Source organism: Engystomops pustulosus, chromosome 1 (genome assembly GCF_040894005.1).
Source record: "Engystomops pustulosus chromosome 1, aEngPut4.maternal, whole genome shotgun sequence".
Taxonomy (NCBI): Eukaryota; Metazoa; Chordata; class Amphibia; order Anura; family Leptodactylidae; genus Engystomops; species Engystomops pustulosus.
In genome coordinates, this window is record NC_092411.1 from 46,716,579 (window position 1) to 46,742,205 (window position 25,627).

The 25,627-nt window shown below is 41.2% G+C and overlaps 1 protein-coding gene across 5 annotated transcripts in view; it reads right to left on the reverse strand.

Moving 5' to 3' along the window:
- The window catches only part of ARB2A (ARB2 cotranscriptional regulator A), a 280,920-nt gene extending 266,924 nt beyond the window's left edge, over positions 1-13,996 (reverse strand). For 3 of the 5 annotated variants that reach the window (XM_072139578.1, XM_072139599.1, XM_072139595.1), the window contains exon 1: positions 13,552-13,944. The gene's annotated coding sequence lies outside the window, so the exon portion shown is untranslated. Of the gene's footprint in view, positions 1-13,551; positions 13,946-13,974 lie in introns of those variants that run through there. The other 2 variants (XM_072139584.1, XM_072139588.1) reach the window with 2 other exon arrangements.
- Between the last annotated feature and the right edge of the window lie 11,631 nt (positions 13,997-25,627).

Consider the following 25,627-nt stretch of genomic DNA (forward strand, 5'->3'; position numbering starts at 1 on the left):
GCCCCCCCGTACTAGTGTTGTGATAGTAGCAGAACGTGTTACCTTGGGCCCATTGTCTATGTGCGAGTTTGGTCTAGCAAGCTTATAATAATCTTTATTTATATAGCACCCACAAATTCCATAACGCTTTACAACGTATTGTGTTATCGAGATTTACTGGGCCAAACTCAGACCTGCAGAACTGAACTCAGTGTACAACAGTTCAGCTGTTAAAGGAGTTGTCCGAGAGATCTGGAAAAAAAAAACTAAAGGTGGCCGGGATAGGGCTGCTTAAAAAAATAAAGTCCTACTAGCCTTCTGGTGCCCTCCGGTATCCAGCGCTGCTGTCGCTCTGGTCCGCTGCAGCGCAGGACTCAGCTTCGGCCGGACGTGGCCGGGCACGCCTATCCGTCCCTATACACAGCATTGTGTATGGGGGCCGGAAGGGACCGGAGCGACAGCAGCGCTGGATACCGGAGGGCACCGGAAGGTAAGTAGGACTTTATTTTTTTTAAGTAGCCCTCTCCCGGCCACCTTTAGTTTTTTTTCCAGAACTCGGACCACCCCTTTAAAGGTCTAGCCTGTAAATTTCACCTGAACACAGAGGAAGTCTGTCCATATTCGCTCATGGGCAACGGGTATAACACATATAATTACAATTGTAAATGAACATACCTGAACGTTACACAAACTTTGTATAAACCCACAGCATGCAGTTTGCCCATATGAATAAGCACCGTTTGTGGTGGGGAAATGGCTTGTGTTCCACATTGTTAGCAGTTTTTCCTCATTTTTTGTTGCCATTATGTTTCACAGAGGTGGAACATGGAAATTGCAGTTGATTCTGCTCCTTATGCCCTCAAACACACAAATGTTTGCATATCATGGGCTTCAAATAATGAACCCTTGGTTAGTGTGTTATCGGTGTGTGATGTCTGCAATACAGACTGCCCAAGTCGAAAACATGTGGTAATAGGACCTGCCCTAACTTTTGTGGCTCGAGCACGTGGATCACACACGTGAAATGGGACTAGGAGGTTGAATCAACAGATAGGACACAGACAAAAGCTGGTTATAGCGAATGCTCGGGAGATTTTTTAGAAGAGATTGGGAGCAGAAAGGTTTGAGGTGCCCCTGGCAACCAATCAGTGACTAGCTTTCATCTTCCCACAGCAGTTTAGAAAATGAAAGCTAAGCTCCGATTAGTTTCCATGGGCAACTAGAACAATTTTTACCTCAGACACTGCTGATAAATCTCCCCCCATTGATCCATAACAGAAAAGCTTAGACCATTTTCTCATGTTTGTATGAATCAAACCTGGCTCTCTCTCACTTCAGCAGATAGAACATAAAAATACTGTTCCGTTTTAGAGTAATATACACAAAAGCCGACAAAGGTTTGGTAAATTTAATGAATACAATTGTAACCCTCATCCACGAGCATGAGGCAGCGACTTTGGTGGTAAAAAAAATATTCCATACAGCTCCAGGAGCTTTGCCCATGAGCTTCTGCTCACTCCCCCCCCCCCCCAATAGACTTTCTGGAAGCTGTAATTTGACAATTCGGTGAATTTCAGTCTTTAATGCTCCACCAAGCAAGGTTCAGGGAAGATTTCACTTTAGAATAGTAGAGGGAAACAAAGCCAAATTGGTGCATTTTGTGATGACATAGTAAAAAGTCTTCTTACAGTGGCTTTCACTGTCCATTTCATGCATACATCAGGACGTATGAATTTGGATAACATGCATAAGCCCTTTCATAGCCTACACGTGCACCAATCCTAAAGTCAATTCACATCTTCAAGCTGTAAATAACAAATCCTCACGCCTGAAAAAGTGGGAGCAGGATCTCAACCAAACGAGATGTCCATAGGGAAGACAAATGTATTATGCATAAATTATGCAGAATTAGCAATCTGTCTACAACAGACTTCTGGAGTAATTTGTACCTGAAATGCTGCGCACCACATTTATTAAGGGATATAGACCGTCTCCAGGCAATTTTCCAAGGGGCACAGGTAAACGAAAATTCACTCTGTGCATAAGACTAATAGCAGGTCTAAAGTACCCTCTACAGTTCTAAACCAATCCATCAGGAGGTATCTGACACAGAATTTGACTGTGTAGTCTAAGACTGTGTTCACATGGTATTCACTTTGCATCTTGAAATGCAATACAACAGCTGAGGAGAAGAGATTTGGTCAATGAAGCTGCTGTTAACATTTGTGTTTACAAAATGCAATGTTAACACATTTGTTAATATTGCATTAATATTGCGTTTTGCAATATTAACATCAATGTATTTGAGCAAATCTCTCCTCAGCTGCCGTATTGCATATCGGAACACAATGTAAAAGCCACGTGTGAATGCAGCCCAACTTCACTGGTCCTTTCATTTACACTTTTTTGAATTTTTCCTAATGTGCAAGTCAATGTTACAGGGAAAGTGGTTTGGCAGCCACCATTATGGAGCCACTGCGTCAGTCCCTGTAGAAGGAAGATGGAGAAACCCTGGGGTCTTGAAATGTAGAAAGTACCATAACAAAAGGGGTGCTATTATGTACCCAATATTACAAGTGAGAAGAGCTCCTTAATAGGGAAGAAATAGGAAATTACTGTTATCGAGGAAACAGTGGCAGACAATAAAATTTCACTGGGACACCATGGGTCACTTAAAAATAGCGGAAATTTGTCTAAAGCAAAACATACATAGTACACATATATTTCTGATTCTAGAAATTGGATGGTAGCAACCACTTACTTTGTATCCACTAAAGATCTGAATTTCACCCAACCACTCTTAAAGATGCATCTAATAATCTCAATCCAAGCAAAGCATGGTAACCAATATTGGCCATACACCCCGTATCTTGTTAGTACTAAAATGCTAAAATGTACTTATCCTCCAGCCCCTCTTTTGTTTTACCCTGGCTCAAGCAGTCCCTCTATTAAGACTTTTGTGAAGCGGCAGACAATGTATGCAGCACAAGTAGCAGGTGCTCGCAGCCCAGAAATCCCTTCCTGTCTAGAGTACTATATCATTAGGCAAGTTGATCATTCACACAATCAGGACAATCAGCTAAACTCCGCAAGAAATCCTACATAGAATTCAAAGCTTAGGGATTACATGTTTCCAAATTACTGTCACAGCAGGGCTGCTTTATAAAAATAGGTGCCCGCTCAAAACATACCTCCCACTATGAACCTAAAAACCCAATTACAAAAATAAAGCACAGCATGCGTGAAAATATTCCACTTTCCAAAGATTTAGAAGGCTTTGCAGGGGGCCTTATATTTTGTAAACTGCACAGTACTTAAGTATGGATCTTTCTACCTTTTGTGCATCTAGAAATAAACATAATACTGAGGCACGCCAGCGCTTAGGCTGCATCATCTGTAAATGGCGCGGGTGCATAAAAAGCCAGAAGCGTTAAATCAAGGGTTTCATTATCTAAAGAATCCCTTCAAATAGGTGCAGCCTAGAATTACAGAGTCAGGAAACAGGTCTTACCAGCAGTGCTTAATCATTATTTAGATAGTATAAAATAAAAACTCTAAAAATCGCTTGCAAAATATGGAAGTTTTACACATATTTGTAAACAAAACAAAAAATATATCAAATTACATCTATGATTTTAAAGGCTAATTTAGGTCACCTAAGAGAAAGTTCACACATCGGAATAATTATCCATGGCGACTAGACATGTGATGTGGATGTACAATGAGGCTGAACCCCAAGTTTACTCAATGGCCCTTAGGGTGATGGCAAATGTGACGTTTTGAACACGTTTTTGGCCCGTTTTTTAAGCAGTCCGTTAAAAAAAATGCATGCGGTTTTTGAAAACTGATCTGTTTTTGACAGGCTAGACCAATCATCTTAATTCAAACTGGTCAAAAAGCATGCGTTTCCTATTTTCTAGGAATTTTCTGGAAGAAACATATGGCAAAAAAAAAAAAAAAAAAAGTGTACTCCTGCTCCAATTTCAGAAATGCTATTGCCTTCCATAGAAGCGAGATGTATGGCACAACATTAAAAGGATAAATGTGTCCATACAAAACATGCCTCTGCCTTATTACACAGCAGACACCTGCCGCTAAATGTACCGTTGTCATAACAGATTTCAAAGGCCTCAGGCATGTTCTCATTGGAAGGGGTTTGGTTACTAGGATAGCGGTAAACCAGCGATAAGTTAAAAGGACATGCCTGTTTAAGAGCAATCTGTATTACACCCTACCAGAGGAAGGGTGTATTAAAGAACAAGCATTTTACCAAGAAAAAAAAATAAATAAACCAAATGGAAAAAAAATAAAACCTAAAAATTCTGAAAAATCATAACGCATTTAAAAATAAACAAAATTATAAGCACGTTATATATCCCCATGTCCCAAAACGGTTGCTCTTTCATTATATAAAAATAATTAACAAAGCATCAGAATCAGCACTTTTTCAGCTTTTTCCAGAATCGGAAATTTAACAGAATTTAATTTAAAAAAAAAAAAAGAGTTAGGAAATATAGGAATAGGAGTGATGCAGAGAAATATTTTTTCCCAAAATATTTATATTTTTAAAGGTATTAATACATAATAAACACTATAGAAATATTTTTCCCCCATGGTGTTGACCCAAAAAAAAAAAAAAAAAAAAAGTCATTTTAACCACACATTGAAAGGCACAATAGGTTTCCTCAGCATGTGGGTGTCCTAGGCATCCCTCTATAAGCGGTGGCATGAGAACCAGTGCATTCCATTATGAGTACAAACCCCCCTAGACCCGATGGAGGTGCAGGACATCCCAAAAGCAGCTACAGAGATTGCTTACCTCTTTAAGAAAAAAAAAAGTCCAGCTCACAACTACAGCCATGAATTCCTAGGTGCACGGAGAAAACGTCAACAACTCTACGACTCATATGAAAGGATACTCCGGCACAGGATGCATAAAAACCACTTCTCAATTTATTGGTTCCCATTTAAAAAATATATATTACATCATGTCATGGGTATGGACACAGCAAACCAAAGAATTTCATCCAAAAAGATTTAACCATGATTAAGTCCTTAATCTCTCAACTAACTCTATGTAGAGGTAAGTCATTACAAAACAGCCAGTATGGTTATTAACCAACTGTAACAGCTAACCAGTCTGGATCTGGGCTAACACAAGGCCGTTATGCAAGTGCTCCCATTGTTTTTCAATCCTACACAGTAATTTAGACAATCCAAGGAGAGGCGCAGCAACCTAACATAATTCATGAAATGGACCCAGGGGTCATAGAAGGTGAAAATTGCGGAATAAGAGTACAGAATCAAAAGGCATCTATAACTTACAAGGCTTCCCTCACTAGACAGTTTTAGAAAAGGCTGGATTTTTTCTGGAAGGACTGGCTCTTGATAAAGAATATCTGTAATCTGAGTAAGAAGGATGCGGTCGGAAAAAAAAAAAAAGTAAAAAAAAAAATAGGGAGGCCAAGTTCCCTGGGAGTTTTGCACTGTTGACCTGCATTGGTTTGAATACAAAATAGAGGTCATTGATTCCTCTTCTTTTTCTTTGTTATGCCACCAATTCATGGACAACTTCACTTCTGAAGGGATCTGCAGTCCATCAGGACAAAAATCCAGTTCTGAAAAGTCCTTGTATGATTCTGTCTTCAGGCTGTACACTGCAGCGTTCAGGTCGTTGGACCCAATAGGTTCATGGCTCACTTTATTGATATGCAAGAGAGGGTCTTGAAAATGTTCACTTGATTAGTCAGGGTCTGGGTTTTTATTTCTGGTAAGAAGGACATCCGGATAGTTAAATGTAGCAGGACTTCTAAAAACACCTTTTTGGTTTTGGGAGATAGGTTGGAATTTTGATAATTTAACAGCCAACTTAGATGAGAGAGAAATTGCAATATCTGATCTCTTGATGCCACTTATCCCAGATTGCTTCTCTAGGGGTACAAATCTCCAAGAAGAGTCTTCATTTCACCTAAACACACATACAAAGATCTGGCCACAAAAATGGCCTCCATATGTTTCCCAATATTTTTTGAGCAAGATGTTACATTTTCTGTCCATGGGCTTCTTCAATTGGATAGAGTCAGGGCAAATAGTTTATTTTCACTACTTTGGCTACTTGGACAACTACTTTAGGAATATTCCACACTTCTGAAACATCATCATCAAAAAGAAGTCTTCCTTTGAATTCTTTAGACACAAAGGGGCAGATTTACTTACCCGGTCCTGTCGCGATCTCCACTGTGCGTTGTCCGACGAGGATTCGGGTGCATCCAATTTCCTTCCTGTGTCGCTTCCCCGCTGAGGTTTGCTGGAGTTCACCTTCTTCTTCCTGGTGCATGTAAGTGCTTGATCTTATGACACAATTTAGTTTTAAAATTCTGCAGTTTTTCCGATGGTCCCTCCCCCCATTTCTGTCGCATGCAAGCCGGCACCGATGCACCACAATCCGATCGAGTGCGCCAAAAACCCAGGACAAACCGGCACAAAAAGGAAATATTCGGGAAACCCGACAGAATCACGGTCCGCGGACCCTTCCTAAATGTGCCCCAAAGTCTTTTCTACAGTAGGGTCACTCAACATTCCTTTGGTATATCATTAAGAGTAAAGATGGATTTATTTTTTTTTACTTTTTTTACATTTCATTCTGAAAAGTTTATGGTGTTATTATGTCCTTAACATTCATGATGAACCGTGTAGATGTTAAGAGACCCTCCATGCCTTCTGAAGAAAAAAATTGCTCCAGATTGTCCGAGTCAGAAATCGCCATCACTTTTTAAGAAGAGGTCCCTGAGATTTAGAGGAGGTAGATATGGAAATTCTTATTTCTTCTTTAATAAGAGAAAAGCTCATCTAAGACAGATGGGGATTCGTCCCTCTGTAACTTAGTAATGCAGTCCTTACATGCTTGTTTTTTGTAAGTATCATCTAGATACCGTTTTTGTAGGCTCTTTCTCCTTCATTTGTTTGGCCTTCTCTTTTTCTTCTCCTCCATCTAATAATATTAACAAATAAACCAGTATTCGCCAATGGCACAGTAGGAGAAGTCTCATCAACCATAGTGTACCTATTGGAGACCGCAAAAAAGATTGCTTCGTAAGAGACCCACTGTTTAAATCACTTACCTGATGATGATCTCTGGCTCCGTTTCATCCATTTTGGTGCGACTACAGGAAGTGCCCTCCCCAGTATGGCTGCAACAATACACTCGCTCACCAGACACAAAAATGGTCACTGCCAACCTCAGAACCAGATGGAGGTTCCAGGAGCCGTGGACTACACAAACTGGAGGGATGGTGTGCAGGAACCGTCTGCTGCCACTTTTAAAGAGAGCAGGAAACTGCTCTCTAGGGGAACACTTTATAGTGTTGAGGTCAACAGGGAGAACGTAGTCAACCGAGGACCTTCGGCCAGGTAAACTTAAAGGGGTTGGCCCCTATTCAATATCGGTCTTACATTATACATATCCCTGCATGTTCCCTGTTCTCACCATGTTGCCATCTGCATATAAACACAACTTCCTGTTTCTCACTCCCTCAGTCCATCCGAATGTCAGCCAACAGTGTGTTTTTTTTCTCTCAGTCCATCTAACTGACAGACAATCCTGCTGCAGGTCCCTCCTATTTATCAGTGTTCAGACAGGCAAACAAAGATCCTACAGAGTGCACAGAGAGTCTGCACACAACTAAAGAAAGCATCAGGGATGAGGAATCAACTGGTGAACATTCAGCGAATATTATCAAGCACATGGACAATTTATGTTAAGAGTGACCAACCCCTTTAAGGATAAAAGAGAAAAAAAACCCTCTTCCTCATGACAGAGGAGAGGCAGATTCTCCCAGTCCTCCTGGAGGGACAGGAAAAATACTGGCGAGCCTAGCTGGGGGTGGAGTTTTTAACCTCTCTGAGTTACCTGGCAATACAGGGTGTCAAGAGCTGAACTTCCATGTGGCCGCCATGGGGGGACGATATAGAAAGTACCTTTTTCTAAACTTTTACTCCTTTATATCATCTCCTAAATCTTATTTGTGCATCTTCCACATGTGGATAAAATAAGAAAACATTGTAGTCGGCCATAAATGGGTCAGAGTGACTTCGCCAATATAACCTTTTAAAGGTGTATCATGTCAATTCTTTGTGATGCCCGACCCAGCTGCCCCTCCAGATTACTTCAATCATAAAGACGCACTATTACCCACAGCACAGGGCTTGCTCTACACTTTCATATGGTCAGAGGGCAGCTGAGATCAGAAATTTACAGGGAGCAAACTGCATTACCCATAATGTAATAAGTGTTCAATGCAAAACAATAAAATAAAATCTAATTCAAGACATAATAAGGGAGAAGAGGAACAGCAGAACGTTCCCTTACTGCAGTACGAGAAAAGTGATTCCAATGAGTAAGTGACAAGGACATCTCAGTCAACACACAAATACTTAAAATATACCTAAGGGCCTACCATGGTTAGTCCTCTTCTTCACACACAGAATATTTTTATTTTAAAAATATCTGTAAGCGATGCAAAGATCTGAATCTGCTTTATAAAAATATATATAATATACATTATACAATTAAAAAATATGTCATATACATTACTCCCAAAAAATGGAGAGATCTGGTCTGGGGGTGACATTTCATAACGAACCAAAAAAAAAAACAAAAAAAAAAAAAAACTCTAACCTGTAGTGGAGATGACTTTAAAGTCACCTGTAAACTGTTAAATGAACATTTCTGACCATTTAATGTTTAATTACTTTTTGCACATCTTGCTGGACTGTAAACATGGAGCTGCAAGATTCGCAACAAATGTTTGGTCTATAAATCAACCAGTAAATGCCTGTTGAATTAGAATTTATATTAAAACAGTCCTCCTTATCATGATGTTCACATTTTGACATAAGAAAGTGTTAATTCGGACTTTTGGATAATATTTTTCATTACAGGGTTCACTGCATGGAGCAAAAGAAAAGTGTTTTGGGAATCTGAAACTTTGGGCGTTTTTGAATTTTATTTTAATTTTTCATCCCATTTAAGTCCCTTAGGGTATTTGTATTTCCAAATCTCAAACCATATATGGCAGATCATTTCAGATCTTGCCCAGAATCTCACACAAACTCCCTGCTGTCGTGGATCGCTCGAAGCGCCAGCTACAGGTGGTTTCACAAGGGCCAATGATCTGGCCCTAAATAGGGGAATTTGAACAACTGCAATTGGTACTAGAAGGGAGCCGCAGTGTGAATAGACTCTCAACAGCAGGGAGCCCTGCTGTTCACTGATGAGAGTCGATTCACACCAAGTAGAAATCATAGACACCAATTGACATTAAGTGCCTCTGCATAAACAGCACAAGCCTAATTTTATCTTCATGGACAACAATGAATCGTCACAATGAGTCCATGTGACAACCCAAGTATTGGAAAAGCATGCTGTATATTGGTATATGGTTAAAATCTTTAAAAGAAACCTCTGCATAAACATGACTAGGGCTCACTCACATGACTTTTGGTGCTGTCCATCTGTGCAAGGTACAAAATACAGACCCAGACTGTTTTCCACATATCATAGACCATAAAAATTCAGCATAATGTTATTGGTCCATGTTAGAAAGTGACAAATGCCACTAAGAAACTATTGGTCAATTGTATCTACAGACTGACTGTACAAAGTGTGAATGGAACATATACCATCTAGTTGTATTGAAGGACACCTGTCATCAGGTCGGTCACGAGTCCTGTCACCACTACCTGTTGGAGCAGCTCACAAGGATCCCATCCCAGCCTTTATCTAGTCAATTCATACATTATTCATTGTAAAAATAATCTTTTCTTTATTATGCAAATAAGGCTGGTCACATGGCCAGAGACAGTGAAGTCACCCCAGTTACCCCTCCCCTCTCCTCCCCCTGCTCATGTCTGTGTGTAATGTATAGTAAAGTATTGCTGGTGTGTGTGCTTTATCTGCTGACATGTTCTCTACTCCTAATCCACAGGGACACAGACATCAGCTACACATGTACCTGACATGTTCTGCTATTACAAGGCTGTCTGGAGCTGTTGTATCTCTCCTATACACACACAGGCTGCAGGAGGTGAGGCCGCCAGCACCAGGAGGAGCCATTACACCATTATACAGACTGTCAGTCATGTGTATAGTAGTATCTCATACACACAGGCTGCAGGGGGCGCCAGCAGCAGGAAGCACATGGAGAAGACATTACACCATGTTCTCCGGATTGCTTGGTTTATAATGCTCGATTTTGATGAAAGATTTCCTACACTAAAATTCATTGGATCTGACATATGAAACACAGGTGCATCAAACAGGAGGCACACATATTTCTCCACTAAATGCCCTTGTTGCTATATTCCACGTTGATATACCAAGGTCACACAGTGAAATATTTTGTGTATATTTTGCTGCCCTGTATCCCAGGCCTAATCAGTTTGTTCTATGGGCAAGTGACATTAAGTGAGCAAAAGACTTAAAAAGAAATATACCATTTGTTTTTATGCATTGTAAACCAAACATACCTTGGGAATGCTGAAGCTACATTGATGCAGAAACATATCTTGTTTAATCCCTGAACCGAGCAGTTTGATGAAAAAACTAATTATAAAATGATGATAATGAGGCTCTGTCACTCCTGTGGCTGCTTAGCGCTTTACCTCACTGTAATTATGCACTGTTACATAGAACAATGTATTCACGGGTTGTCCGTGACAGGTAGAAGTAATCAATCGCTGCACCATCCCCCAGCTGCTGTGTACGAGTCATACAGCTCAGGTTGATTAGTCCTGTCTGGACAGTTCTGAAAGCTCTGTGAAACACTGCAGCCAGCATGCACCCAGCTTTCCCAAGGTCCTGAATTTTATAATTGTTTTTTTGAGCAAAGCCACTCAGATCAGGGTTTATAATGGCAATTTGCATATACTCCAGAATGCTATAAAGAGTAATCAGCTTAACAGCAATTAATTGCAAAGTCAATATTTGCCTATAAAATGAACCTTTTCCCCCAAAACACATTTCAACTTCATTGCAGGCCTTCCTTAAAAGGAGCAGCTAACATCGTTTCAGTGATTGCTCCAATAACACAGGTGTGGGTGCTGATGAGGACCAGGCTGGAGATCAATCTGTCATGATTAAGTAAGAATCACACTACTGGACACTTTAAAAGGAGGCTGTTGCTTGGCATCATTGTTGCTCTTCTGTTAACCATGGTTATCTCTAAAGAAGCGCGTGCAGTCATCATTGCATTGCACAAAACTGGCCTAACAGGGAAGAGTATCGCAGCTAGAAAGATTGCACCTCCGTCGTATCATCAAGGAATTCAAGGAGAGAGGTTCCATTGTTGCCAAAAAGGCTCCAGGGCGCCCAAGATGGACCAGAAAGCGCCAGGACCGTCTCTTAAAAGTGTTTCAGCTTCGGGATCGGGCTACCAGCAGTGCAGAGCTTGCTCAGGAATGGCAGCAGGCAGGTGTGAGTGCATCTGCACGCACTGTGAGGCAGAGGCTCTTGGAGCAAGGCCTGGTGTCAAGGAGAAAAGCAAAGAAGCCACTTCTCCCCAGAAAAAACATCAGGGACAGACTGATTTTGCAAAAGGTACAGGGAGTAGACCGCTGAGGACTGGAGTAAAGTCATTTTCTCTGATGAATCCCCTTTCCAATTGTTTGGAACATCTGGAAAACAGCTTGTTCGGAGAAGACAAGGTGAGCGATACCACCAGTCTTGTCTCATGCCAACTGTAAAGCATCCTGCAAACATTCATGTGTGGGCCGGCTTCTCAGCCAAGGGAATCGGCTCTCTCACAGTCTCGCCTAAAAACACATACCATGAATAAAGAATGGTACCAGAATGTCCTCGAAGAGCAACTTCTCCCAACCGTCCAAGAGGAATTGGTGATCAACAATGCATTTTCCAGCATGATGGAACACCTTGACATAAAGCAAAGGTGATAACTAAATGGCTCAGGGAACAAATCAGAGATTTTGGGTCCATGTCCTGGAAACTCCCCAGATATTAATCCCATTGAGAACTTGTGGTCAATCATCAAGAGACGGGAGGACAAACAAAAACCAACAAATTGTGACAAAATGCAAGCATTGATTGTGCAAGAATGGACGGCTATCAGTCAGGATTTGGTCCAGAATTTGATTGAAGAAGATGGGGCAACACTGCAAATAGTAACTTGCTGCAGTAACTCATTCTGTCAATAAAAGCTTTTGTTACACATAATATGATTGCACTTGTATTTCTGTATGTGATAAAAACCATCTGACAAACACACATAAAAACCAGAGGGTAACAGATCGTGTGAAAATATAATATTTGTGTCATTCTCAAAACTTTTGGCCATGTCTGTACTTGGGAACTGTATCTTAATATTCACCAGCAGACATAGGAAATATTGTGTCATTTTTTTACATGGTGCCCTGTCTTACATTCATGTCATGTGACCAGGGTGACAGTCTAAAGTCCTTTAGCCTCATAACATTACCAAACTGTATGTATCTGGTCACATGAAATCACAGCAGCCTCCATGGATGATTAGAAGTAGTAGAAGTCCATTGCAGTTGCTGTGACTTCATGTGAACATAAACATACATGGAGTAGATTTTGCAAATGTAAAGGTTATAGGACCTCAGGTGACATCATCCTTGTCACACGACATAAACTGCTGAATAGTAAGGAAGCATAAGCCATGTGAGTAGATGGGAGAGGCTGGCCAAGGACATGCCCCCTCTGATGCAAGGGAATATAACAAAGTTGATTTATGTAGATGTCAGAGAAACAATTTTAGCTCTATGGGACCTGCCACTAGCTGTATATGTGAAAACATGGTGGCAGGTTCCCTGTAAGTTTCCTTTTACGTAAGGGATTAAGACATAATACTGAAACTTAGGGGAAAGAAACACAAACTTGCTTGAAACAAGTTCTCATTGGAGAGAGTACTCCAGTGACTAATCAGTGGGGGGACCAACATTTGGGACATGGATTCAGGCTTTATGCACCCACTATGTGCAATTTCCAGATTGCCAGAAACTGGCTGTGTGCCATTGATTGAGGCCCATAGGTCACTGCTGGGTGAGCGCCACTCAACCCACTGGTGTCAATAGAACATAACCTGCTCTATAATGTTTTGAACAAGCACTCAGCACATTAATGGTGCTGCGAGACAAGGTGAAGAGCGCAACAGGAGCCAATGTGCGCTGTGATCAAGCTGCCATTCATACAAGGCACATCATGCTCCCATTACCATGACATGTGTGGCAGGGGTCCCCCACCCACCATTGATCAGCTGCCATTCTCGTTCCTATAATAACATATAATGTGAACACAACCGTATCACACAGTTCTTTGCTAGACACAAGACCCAGGAGTATCAGGATTTCTCGTTTAGCAGATGCTGGATGAATGAGACGTCCTATTACATAGAATATTTACCAAAAAGACATGCAAACACCTGAGAACAAGACATAAACACATCACATTTAATTTGCCCATGCAGTAACACCAAATAGACATGCAGCAAGTCATGCGCCCCATAGCGTAGCCCCCCGCTTGCGCTGCACACTCACTTGGCCTCCCCTATTACAGGGGCGCTGCACCACTTCCACGCGATATCACGTCCACAGAGACACAAGTGTCCAGCAAATGCACAAAATGATAGTAAAAGGTAAGAGGAGTCTGCAGGGACTGTCACTGCACACAGACAGCTGAGGGGCACTAGAGCCAGCAGGCAGGAGCCAACAGTGCAGCACTTCCTCCACAGTTCCAAATTATTAAAAAAAAATTCTTTAAAAAAAATCCCCCCAAATCCCTGGAAGAAGCCCCTCAGTCACTGACATGCACAGCCCTGCTAGAAAGATAATTTGAGAGGACCCGGCCGGAAGGAAGGAAGGAAGCGAAACTGGATGTATGCGTGCCAAGCCTCGCTCTGGCGTAACCCCGCCTACGTCGTGTCATGTGACGGATCCTTTTCCAATTCATATAATAGTTACATCCTGGGCCGCAACAAACTGATGATTGTTGATGATGTCATGACTGTGTTATCAGTCACGTGTCTGGGAGGAGTCAGGCTCCGAGCTGGGCGGTTGGAGTAGTGACGTGATTGTTTAGTATCATGTGAGCGGAGCATGCGCGGCAGCTGTGCACGGGATGGTTATCTGCCGGGTGTCTGAGCTGTGTGTTATGTAGTAATAGCAGTGTATTGGGCTGTGTGTTATGTAGTAATAGTAGTGTATAGGCTGTGTGTTTTGTTGTAATAGTAGTGTATAGGGCTGTGTGTTATGTAGTAATAGTTGTGTATAGGCCTGTGTATGGTTTATAGGTTGTGTGTTATGTAGTAATAGTAGTGTATAGGGCTGTGTGTTATGTAGTAATAGTAGTGTATAGGGCTGTGTGTTATGTAGTAATAGTAGTGTATAGGGCTGTGTGTTATGTAGTAATAGCAGTGTATTGGGCTGTGTGTTTTGTAGTAATAGTTGTGTATAGGGCTGTGTATGGTTTATAGGTTGTGTGTTATGTAGTAATAGTAGTGTATAGGGCTGTGTGTTATGTAGTAATAGCAGTGTATTGGGCTGTGTGTTTTGTAGTAATAGTTGTGTATAGGGCTGTGTGTTATGTAGTAATAGTTGTGTATAGGGCTGTGTATGGTTTATAGGTTGTGTGTTATGTAGTAATAGTAGTGTATAGGGCTGTGTGTTATGTAGTAATAGTAGTGTATAGGGCTGTGTGTTATGTAGTAATAGTAGTGTATTGGGCTGTGTGTTTTGTTGTAATAGTAGTGTATAGGGCTGTGTGTTTTGTTGTAATAGTAGTGTATAGGGTTGTGTGTTTTGTTGTAATAGTAGTGTATAGGGTTGTGTGTTTTGTTGTAATAGTAGTGTATAGGGCTGTGTGTTATGTAGTAATAGTTGTGTATAGGGCTTTGTATGGTTTATAGGTTGTGTGTTATGTAGTAATAGTTGTGTATGGTGTATAGGTTGTGTGTTATGTAGTAATAGTAGTTTTTTTGGTTGTGTATTGTATATAGGCTGTGTGTTATGTAGTTTATTGGGTTGTGTATGGTGTAAAGGCTGTGTGTTATGTAGTAATAGTTGTGTATGGTGTAAAGGCTGTGTGGTGTGTCGTTTTGGTTGTTTGCTATCCAGTACAGTGTCTGTGTACGGTTCAGAGCGGTGTACAGTATCTGTATGCTGTGGCACTGTGCAGCTTCCATGTGGAATAGTTATATGTTTTGAATCTGTTGGGCTATGTTCACACTACGTTCCTTACGGAGGTTTAACGTATCGATTTAAAATCCCATGACGTCATTGTAAATTTTGTCATCCGCTATGTTTAGTTTAGGCAGGGATCCGTTATCCATGCGTTTTTTGGACCGAAAAAATTACGGAGGCTGCAGTACTTTTCCTCCATTTGAAAAAAAACACATGGATAACAGATCCCTGACATAATGGATGGATGCCAATGGAATTTTTAATTTGATACATTAAACCTCCTTTCTTTACTTTTTTAATGTATGTAAGGAACGGTAGTGTGAACTTAGCCTTGTGATATAATGTTCGCTACTTCTGTACCGTAGTTTGGGACTTTAAAGGGGCTTCTATGCCACTCAAACTCATAGTGGGAGATCGATCAGTGCTTCTATGCCAGTTTTGTGGTGTAGAAGTATTGAAATTATAGCAATTTGTTGCGCACTGAAAGAAATTGTTATTATTCTTGCATCTTCAACACCTCCATAACACGTGGGCATTCTTGTCCTGTGCCTGTGCACTGGCTAAAGCATTGAATGTTTGCAGGTTTTTATGCAAAGCTATGCCAGGTAGGGACGGTCCTACTTTTGCAATGAAATGTATTTAGAGCTATGTGTGTAATCCCTCTGCAGTAGCGGTGTCTGTTGGGCTAAGTTCATATTTCAGTTGCCCTCCCATTATACTGTAGATTTGTGTCAAGGGCATTCTTGACCTATACTTAAGTCTCTTAACCCTAAAAACAGGAGGAGGAGGAGCAAACATCGCTAGCATGTCACCAACAGAACCTTAGAGACACTACTTTCCAGACTATGGAAAATTTGCCATTATTTTTTACCTGCACATTCTCTCAGCGTTGACCATAAAGTGCTGCTGTTGATCTTCAGTTGAAATGCTTTGCTTCATAGGTTGTTGTGAAACTGGTGGCAGGTATCCAAAAAGGCACGGAGTCAGCCATGCAAGCAGCGCTTGAGAATATACAGTGTGACGGTAACACACAATCCAGAAAAGTAGTCCGGGTGGAAGACCTATACCAGTGATGGCGAACCTTTTGGAGACAGAGTGCCCAAGCTACAACCAAAAACCACTTATATGTCACAAAGTGTCAACATGACAATTTAAGCAGTAACTCTTTGATCCCTGCTGTATCACAGGTTTTAGTCGTATTGGTGTCCTGAGTTCACCAAAACAATAGTAAGATGGAGAAATTTGGATTGTAGCTTCCCTCCAGGGAAGAAGAATCAGGGGACTCAGAGCAGGAGCTCAAATGACAATCCATCTCTATCCACACCTTCTTGCTCCTCCTGTAGTCCTGGCAGCCAAATATGTAACTTTAAAATGGCGCGTCCTGGGCTGTATTGGAGCACAGGAGAAAAAGCCTTGAGTCATATCTGCGAAACTCTGTGTTGGGGGTGAAGGCCTGGGTGCCCACAGAAAGGGCTGCGAGTGCCACCTCTGGCACCCGTGCCATAAGTTCGCCACCACTAACCTATACTATTGGAATCACATGTCCAGTTGCTTTTGATCAACTATTTGTTCTCTAACAAGATGCCTAATTTCAAAATCTACAGCAGGTTGTTGATCCATGAATTGGCTCATAAAATTTCCAGGTTCAATTAGAATTGCCGTTTAAACAGTCTTCCTTATCATGCTGTTCATATTCTGACATCCTGAAACTAAGACAAATACACAAAATTGACAGTACCTCACTATTGTGAGGCTTCAAGCAGGATGTTCTCACACAGAAGTGGCCTCTGAGCTTAGTGTGAATAGAGTTATCAGCAGAGTGATACAGAGAGACTGAAGAGCCACAGAAAGGCGTAGAACAGATATCTTTGGCCACATCCCATACTGATGACCAATTCATGGTGAACAATACCCTTCATAAGCGCATAATTAATGGATCTTAATTACAGGCGCAGCTTGCTCTGCATACTAGATTACCAGAAATAGTACCTAGAGTACCTGATCCCACCACCACTGTCTTGTATAGGCCAGGGCTCTTTACTGATGAGATGATTTACACTAAGCAGAAATGATGGCTACCACCGATGTTGGTGCTGTCAGGAAAAGTTACTGTTGCCACCTGGAGGTTTCAGTACAAAGTGTTTCTAGTCAAAACATAACAGCCCTACACTTTGGGAATAGTACAGTGACAAGCCCATACTACTTGCATAACAACATTAATTGACTTCTCAAGTCAATTGTAGGTTGCGTTTAAAGCAACCTACTTATAATTGTTCTCCATTTTGTTTCTTCTGGACAACTACTTTAACTTATTCACTTGCTACATTTTGATTTTCATTAGATAAATGAGGAATGCAGACACTCCCGGCTGTCATGACAACCTTGCACCTTTCCCCCGATTGTCAGGGAGGGGTTGGTGATCCAGACCGTGATGACGTACCACTACGGGCTTTCATCCCCTTGCCGCACCATGATGTTGGGGAATGAACGGCATGGCATGCTTATACATAGCGCACCATTCCCCGATGACATGGGTGTTGCAAGGCTCAGTACTGCAGTGTATTAGTTTGAAGAAACGATCAGAAGATGACTTGTTTAAGTAACAGGCTGGGACAGTAAACATCGGTAATAAAAAATGTCCCCTGTAAGCGCCATGTATTATAAAACTCCAACATATCGTAGCAATGTGAAAATAACCACGCAAACCCGATATATAAGGTGTCACCTTACAATTATAGAAATTAATTACTGAACCCGCTTGGTGAACACTATAAAAAAATAACAGACCAAATATGTCATTTTTTTGTGCATTCAACACAAAAAAATATGATCAAAAAGTTACATTTACCCACATTGATACCTATAAAAACTACAACCAGTCCTAATAAGACCTAAAACAGCTCAATCTCAACAGGAAAATAGAATTGTTAAGGCTTTTAGAAAATGGCGCTACAAAAACAAGTGATTGTTACTGTTTTTCAGAACAATTCAAACATAAAAAGCTGTATAAACGGGATACCTCCATCATCGTGCTAACCAACATTACAGTCATGGACATAGGTTTTGAGAAAGACACAAATATTATATTTTCACATGATCTGTTTTTTTGTGTTTGTCAGATGTTTTTATCACATACAGAAATACAAGTGCCATCATATTATGAGTAACAAAAGCTTTTATTGACAGAATGAGTTAATGCAGCGAGTAAATATTTGCAGTGTTGACCCTTCTTCTTCAGGACCTCTGCAATTCTCCCTGGCAGCTCTCAATCACCTTCTGGACCAAATCCTGACTGATAGCCGTCCATTCTTGCACAATCGTTGCTTGCATTTTGTCACAATTTGTTGGTTTTTGTTTGTCCACCCGTCTCTTGATGATTGTCCACAAGTTCTCAATGGGATTAAGATCTGGGGAGTTTCCAGGCCATGGACCCCAAATCTCTATGTTTTGTTCCCTGAGCCATTTAGTTATCATCTTTGCTTTATGGCAAGGTACTCCATCATGCTGGAAAAGGCATTGTTGATCACCAAACTGCTGTTGGATGGTTGGAAGAAGTTGCTCTTGGAGGACATTCTGGTGCCATTCTTTATTCATGGATGTGTTTTAGGCAAGACTGTTAGAGAGCCGATTCCCTTGGCTGAGAAGCCGCCCCACACATGAATGGTTGCAGGATACTTTACAGTTGGCATGAGACAAGACTGGTGGTATCACTCACCTTGTCTTCTCCGAACAAGCTGTTTTCCAGATGTTCCAAACAATCGGAAAGGGGATTCATCAGAGAAATTACTTTACTCCAGTCCTCAGCAGTCCACTCCCTGTACTATTTGCAGAATATCAGTCTGTCCCTGATGTTTTTTCTGGAGAGAAGTGGCTTCTCAGAATTGCCCTGCTGCCATTCCTGAGCAAGCCCTGCACTGCTGGTAGCCCGATCCCAAAGCTGAAACACTTTTAAGAGGTGGTCCTGGCGCTTGCTGGTCTTTCTTGGGTGCCCTGGAGCCTTTTTGGCAACAATGGAATCTCTCTCCTTGAATTCCTTGATGATGCGATAGATTGTTGACTGAGATGCAATCTTTCTAGCTGCGATACTCTTCCCTGTTAGGCCAGTTTTGTGCAGTGCAATGATGACTGCACATGTTTCTTTCGAGATAACCATGGTTAACAGAAGAGAAACAACGATGCCAAGCACCAGCCTATTACATCACATGCCGGGTGCGGGTGCATGGAGAGGGCTCATGGGCTGAGCCTTCTCCATAGCTGGTAAGTCTTTGCTGCATATTGCAGCAAATGCTTACCATTTTTTTTCCCGCTGATTGCCGCCACCGGCTTCAAAAAGATGGCTTTCCTGGGATAGTGGCTTCCCTTGACGTCATCGGGGAGCGGTGATCCATCGCCATGGTAGCTTTGGGTCTTCCGAAGACCCCAGGCTACTTCGGGTTAACCTATTCATTACAATGTGCTATCAGCACATTGAAATGAATGGGGAGTAAAATCCACAAATCACCCCCCTTTCCTTAGAACTGATGTAAATATAAACAGTAAAAATCATAAACACATTAGGTATGACCGCGTCCGAAAATGCCCGATCTATAAATATATAATGACGGTTTTTCAATGCGTTTAACCCTGGAAAATCACGCCCTAAGTCGAAAATGGCACTTTATTGCCATTTTAAAAAAAATTTAAAATTCTATAAAAAGTGATCAAAAGATCACACAGTCCTAAAAATTATAACATTGTAAATGTCATCAAAATCCGCAAAAAAACACATCTCCCAAAGCTCCGTACACCAAAGTATAAAAAAGTTATTAGCACCAGAAGACGGCAAAATCCCCCCAAATTTTTTTGTACAGGAGGTTTTAATTTTTTTAAATGTATGAAAACATTTTAAAACCTATACAAATTTGGTATCCCCCTAATGGTTCCAAGCCAAAGAATAAAGTAGACATGTCATTTGGGGCGTACAGTGAAATCCGTAAAATCCAAGCCCACAAGAATACGGCACAAATGTGTTTTTTTTTACCAATTTCACTGCATTTGGAATTTTTTCCCGCTTCCCAGTACACTGCATGGAATATTAAATACCACCATTTTGAAGTGTAATTTGGTAAGCAGAAAATAAGCCATCACAGAGCTCTTTACATGAAAAAATAACAAAGTTTTTTTATTTTTGAAGGTGGGGAGTGAAAAATGAAAACGCAAAAACAAAAAAGGACTGTGGCGTTAAGGGGTTAAAGACATCGATTTAAAAAACTTTGAAAATTTATATAAGTCTGAATTAAAAATGGGAGATGCAGATATTAAAAATTACTTTACAGGTGTAAATTTTCCCAAGCTAATGAGCGCCCAGATGTTGGAACTGGAGAAACCAATTTCCTTGGAGGAACTCCAGAATGCTTTAAGTAATATTACAGGAAATACAGCCCCTGGGACAGATGGACTACCTTTTAAGGTTTAAAGGAGGTTTGGGGGTATATTATTCCCGACCCAGCTGGAGACCTTACAGGGGACTATGAATGAAGGCCTATTATCCACCACAATGGGCAGTAAGGGCAAAGATGAATATGAGGCAGATTCCTATAGTCCGATATCCCTCCTCAATACAGATGTTAAGCTATATTCAAAGTTATTGGCAAGGATTTGTGTCAAATAGGCGTGCCTTGAATAATCTGAGAAGACTGCATGTCAACATACAACTAGGACGGGGTGGGGGCCGCTCCATCCTGTCTATTGATGCGTCTAAAGCGTTTGACAGGGTGGAGTGGCTTCCATTATGGGAAACACTGGAAAGGTTCGGCTTTGGGCCAAATTTTATCAAATGGATACAATTATTGCATCTTGAACCCAAAGCGTGCATAAAAATCGGGCGATCAGTGACTGGATGCCCTCTCTCTCCCTTGCTGTTTGCATTATCCGTTGAACCATTGGCAATAATATGCAGAAGAAACAAGGAAATAATTGGATTCGGCAGCAGGGGAGAGGAGGACAAAATTCTTCTCTATGCAGATGACCTGATGTTTTGCCTTAGTCAAACAGAGAAAACACTGCCAGTTGTCATAGATACAATTTCAAAATATGGGGAATTCTCAGATATGGTTGCAAATTGGGACAAATCCAGACTTTTCCAATTGGATAATATGGAGATGGGAGAAATTGGAGACTTAAAGGTCCTTAAGGAGAATTAATGTTCAAGATCGGGAGAAGGGCCAATTCTTTTCTGGATTATAATTTGGCGCCTTTGATTAAAAAAAAATAATAAAATAAAGTATGGATTGAACTACCCATATCACAGTCGGACAGGATAGCACTGATTAGAATGATAATACTGCCACAACTACTCTATGTCATATCATCTACACCAACATGTATAAATAGTACATTTTTCAAGACTATAGAAACCTCGCTTAATGAATTGATCTGGGGCAGAAAAAGGGTGCGGATTAAGATCCAAGAATTAAATAAACCAAGAGGTAAAGGGGGTATAGCATTGCCAAATTTTTTTTGGTACTATATAGCTTCAATTTTACAATACAGTATACCGGAGTATAAAGCGCACCATCAATAAATGCCTGCTAAAATGTCTAGGTTCATATATAAGGCGCACTGGAATATAAGGCGCACCTGATTATAAGGATGAATGACCAGCAGGTAACAGACCTGTGCACAGTTCAAGGCAGCTGTTGTCTGTAAGTACGGTTCATATATAAGGCGCACTGGAATATAAGGCGCACCTGATTATAAGGATGAATGACCAGCAGGTAACAGACCTGTGCACAGTTCAAGGCAGCTGTTTGTCTGTAAGTACGGTTCATATATAAGGCGCACTGGACTACAAGGCGCACCTTTGATTTCTGAGAAAATCAAAGGATTTTTTTGTGAGCCTTATAGTCTGAAAAATACGGTACTATTTCGGCTCATATTACCAATAGATCACTTTATTTTGCAGACATCTAGGTGCAGCGCAATGCATAGACCTATTTATGCAGTGGGATTCCACACTTGTACCATCATCCATTCTTTTCCTGATGTACAGCTCATCTACATAAAAGATGCCATAGTTGTAAATCCAGAGATTGGGTGATGTACGTATTTATCAGCCTGTACACCCACCATTCATGGGCACAGTTTTATGCATTGCCTCAGTAAATGAATGAAATGTAAACTGCACCTAACCAAGACTGCACATGAATATAGATTTTAGAAAAACATGTTGAAGCCCTTTCCATAATAAAGTGCACTTTACACAACATAAAAACACGTTGCGGAGGGAAATGGCAATGTTTTACACCGCGCCTGACAATATTATACACAGCGAGTGCGAGGCAGAAAACAAATTTCAATATCGGGTTAAGAATGACACTCAGTATACAGTAATAAATCAATGGCATGCCACTTAGTAATCTAAATTATATGCTTAGTTGCACTTCATTTTCCTATAATTTAGTTGAAAAGATGCTGAATGTTTCAGTAACATCACCTACACCTACTGCAATGCTCAAGGCTGTGTTTTCTCTTTCAGTCTTTATTTTTCTTGCTGCCTTTTTATGAAATTGGTTGCAGGATGATTACGATAAACAGCTGTAATATGTAAAGCTTAATGTCTAATACGCTTTCCTTCCTAGCAGGTAATCCTTGTGCTCGCAGGAATATATTGGGGTATATTTACTTAGAAGGACGGAAACTTTACTAAAAGTGCTCTGCCTGTGTATAATGCTGGGGGCGACAAATTCATTAAGAACGTGCGCCAGAAATCATGATTCTGTCGCTTCCCTACACTGGCTAGACAGAGATCACCAACTTTTTTGTGGTGCACCTTTAACATAGGGCGTGCGACACAATTTGCATGTTAAATACAAAGGGGAAACGCCCCCTAATTTGGGTCGCATGGTGGCCACGCAGCTGCGCCACAAAAGGGTTTGCGTGGGACACAATAGCGGCGCGGTCACTTTTTAAATACCTGTGCAAGCTGTTTACACCTGAAAGAATGCGCAAACTCCGTCAGAAATGCTGCGCAAAGCTCTTAGTAAATGTGCCCCAATGTGCTATTCCTGCTATTCATTTTTGTAAATGCATGAAAATATTATAAAACCTGTATAAATTTGGAATCCCTGTCATCGTACCGACCCAAAAAATAAAGTAGACAAGTTATTAAGGGCGCACAATGAAAGGCCTAAAAACCAAGCTCACAAGAAAATGGCGCAAATGTGGTTTTCAACAATTTCACTACATTTGAATTTTTTTTCCTGCTTTCCAGTACACAGCATGCAATTTTCAATAACAACTTTTTTTAAGTGCAATTTGTTACACAGAAAACAAGCCCTCACACAGCTCTGTACATGGAAAAATAAAAAAAGTTATAGATGTTTGAAGGTAAGGAGTGAAAATAAAAACTTAAATATGAGAAAAGCCTGGTCGTTAAGGGGTTAAAAGAATAAAATTTTTGTGTTACACAAAAAAACATATTTAGTAATGTTTAATTTCATGTTCCAAGTATTGTACTATATAAAAACAAAAACAATCAAGCATATTAAATGCTAGGGCTGCAAAAATACCAACCAGCTCACAGCCATCATAGAGGTCTATTACACACAGGCTCAGCTTCCTATGGGGTTGGGAGAGGTCAGCAGCGCTCAACTGGTTGAAAATGGGCGCAGATCAGGCCTGGTTTTGCAACTTTAATTTTTAAAAAACCACAACTTTCACATTTGGAATCAAGTGATTTGAAGGGAGATTGTATAAGGCGCCAAAGAAAAAAAGTCAAGCTAATAAGTAGATGCATGTGCTCCTTTGCTTTTATTTAGAACTTTGACCCATTGCTTTAGAAGTCGTGGGGCCAGAACAGACTGCACCGTCACCGGGAGCCGTAGAACTGTACGAGGGCCGTGATCATTGCCTCCTTAACAGCTGTCTGAATGAGCCCTTAGGAGCTTTATGTACAGTATTTTTCGGACTATAAGATGCACAAAAAATCCTTTGATTTTCTAAGAAATCAAAGGTGCGCCTTATAGTCCAGTGCGCCTTATATATGAACCATACTTACAGACAACAGCTGCCTTGAACTGTGCACAGGTCTGCCACCTGCTGGTCATTCATCCTTATAATCAGGTGCGCCTTATAAACCAGTACATCTTATATATGAACCTAGACGTTTTAGCAGGCATTTATAGATGGTGCGCCTTATAGTCCAAAAATACGGTATGTCACATTTAGCATAGTGGCTTAAACTGCTCAATAAATGTGGCACATGATGTGTTAATGTCTGCATTGGATGTTTTTAAGACTTTTTGGTGAAAAGATGCAAAAAAGTAATTGTTAAGTATTTCCTTACCCAGGAGGGGACTGGAATTTTCAACTAAATTTGCAACTTTTTGCATTTCATACACCTGACTGTCACATCTGGATTCAGATGTGGAGTAAGTAGGTTGGCAAACGTTGCACATTTTTGCACAAATAGGCAGTTCAGACAATTGTGAGACATTTTTGTGCCAGAGAACTAAAGTACCGAATATACTTCTGTATAAGCTTAATTTTTCAGCACAAAAAATGTGCTAAAAAACGTCACTTCGGCTTATACACAAGCCTATAATATATATACTCACCCTCCGGTGTCCCGATGCTCCACACGCTCCCCGATGTCGGCTCTTCTCGTCTTCTTTCTTCCGTGCGTCTCCTCTTCTTTCTTCTGTCTTCTTTAACTGCCGGCATGGACGCGGCCATGTTATCTTCTGGCCGGCGCATACTATGACATCAGCAGTGGCAGCGTCATAGTATGCTCCTGCTGGAAGAAAACATGGCGCGCAGAAGAAAGAAGCCGAGCCGACATCGGGGTGCCATGCCGAGCATCGGAGGGTGAGTATATAGGTTTATTTTTTTTAAGTGCTGGGGGGGGGGGGCAGGGTGTATACTACATGGGGGCAGGCTGGCTGTATACTACTAGGGGCTGGCTGTATACTACATGGGGGCTGGCAGGCTGTATACTACATGGGGGCTGGCAGGCTGTATACTACATGGGGGCTGGCAGGCTGTATACTACATGGGGGCTGGCAGGCTGTATACTACATGGGGGCTGGCTGGATGTATACTACATGGGGCTGGCTGGCTGTATACTACATGGGGCTGGCTGGCTGTATACTACATGGGGGCATGCTGGCTATATACTACTGGGAGCTGGCTGGCTATATACTACTGGGAGCTGGCTGGCTATCTACTACTGGGGGCTTGCTGGCTATATACTGGGGGGGCGGCTGTGACCAATGCTCCCTCGGCTTATACTCAAGTCAATAGTTTTTCCCAATTAGTGGGTCTCGGCTTATACTCGGGTCGGCTCATACTCGAGTATATACGGTAAATTCAGTTTCCCCCACTTATATCCTTATACATATACTGTACCTGCATGTATGTTTAGTGAATCCTATCCCTGTCATTGCTATAATGGTAT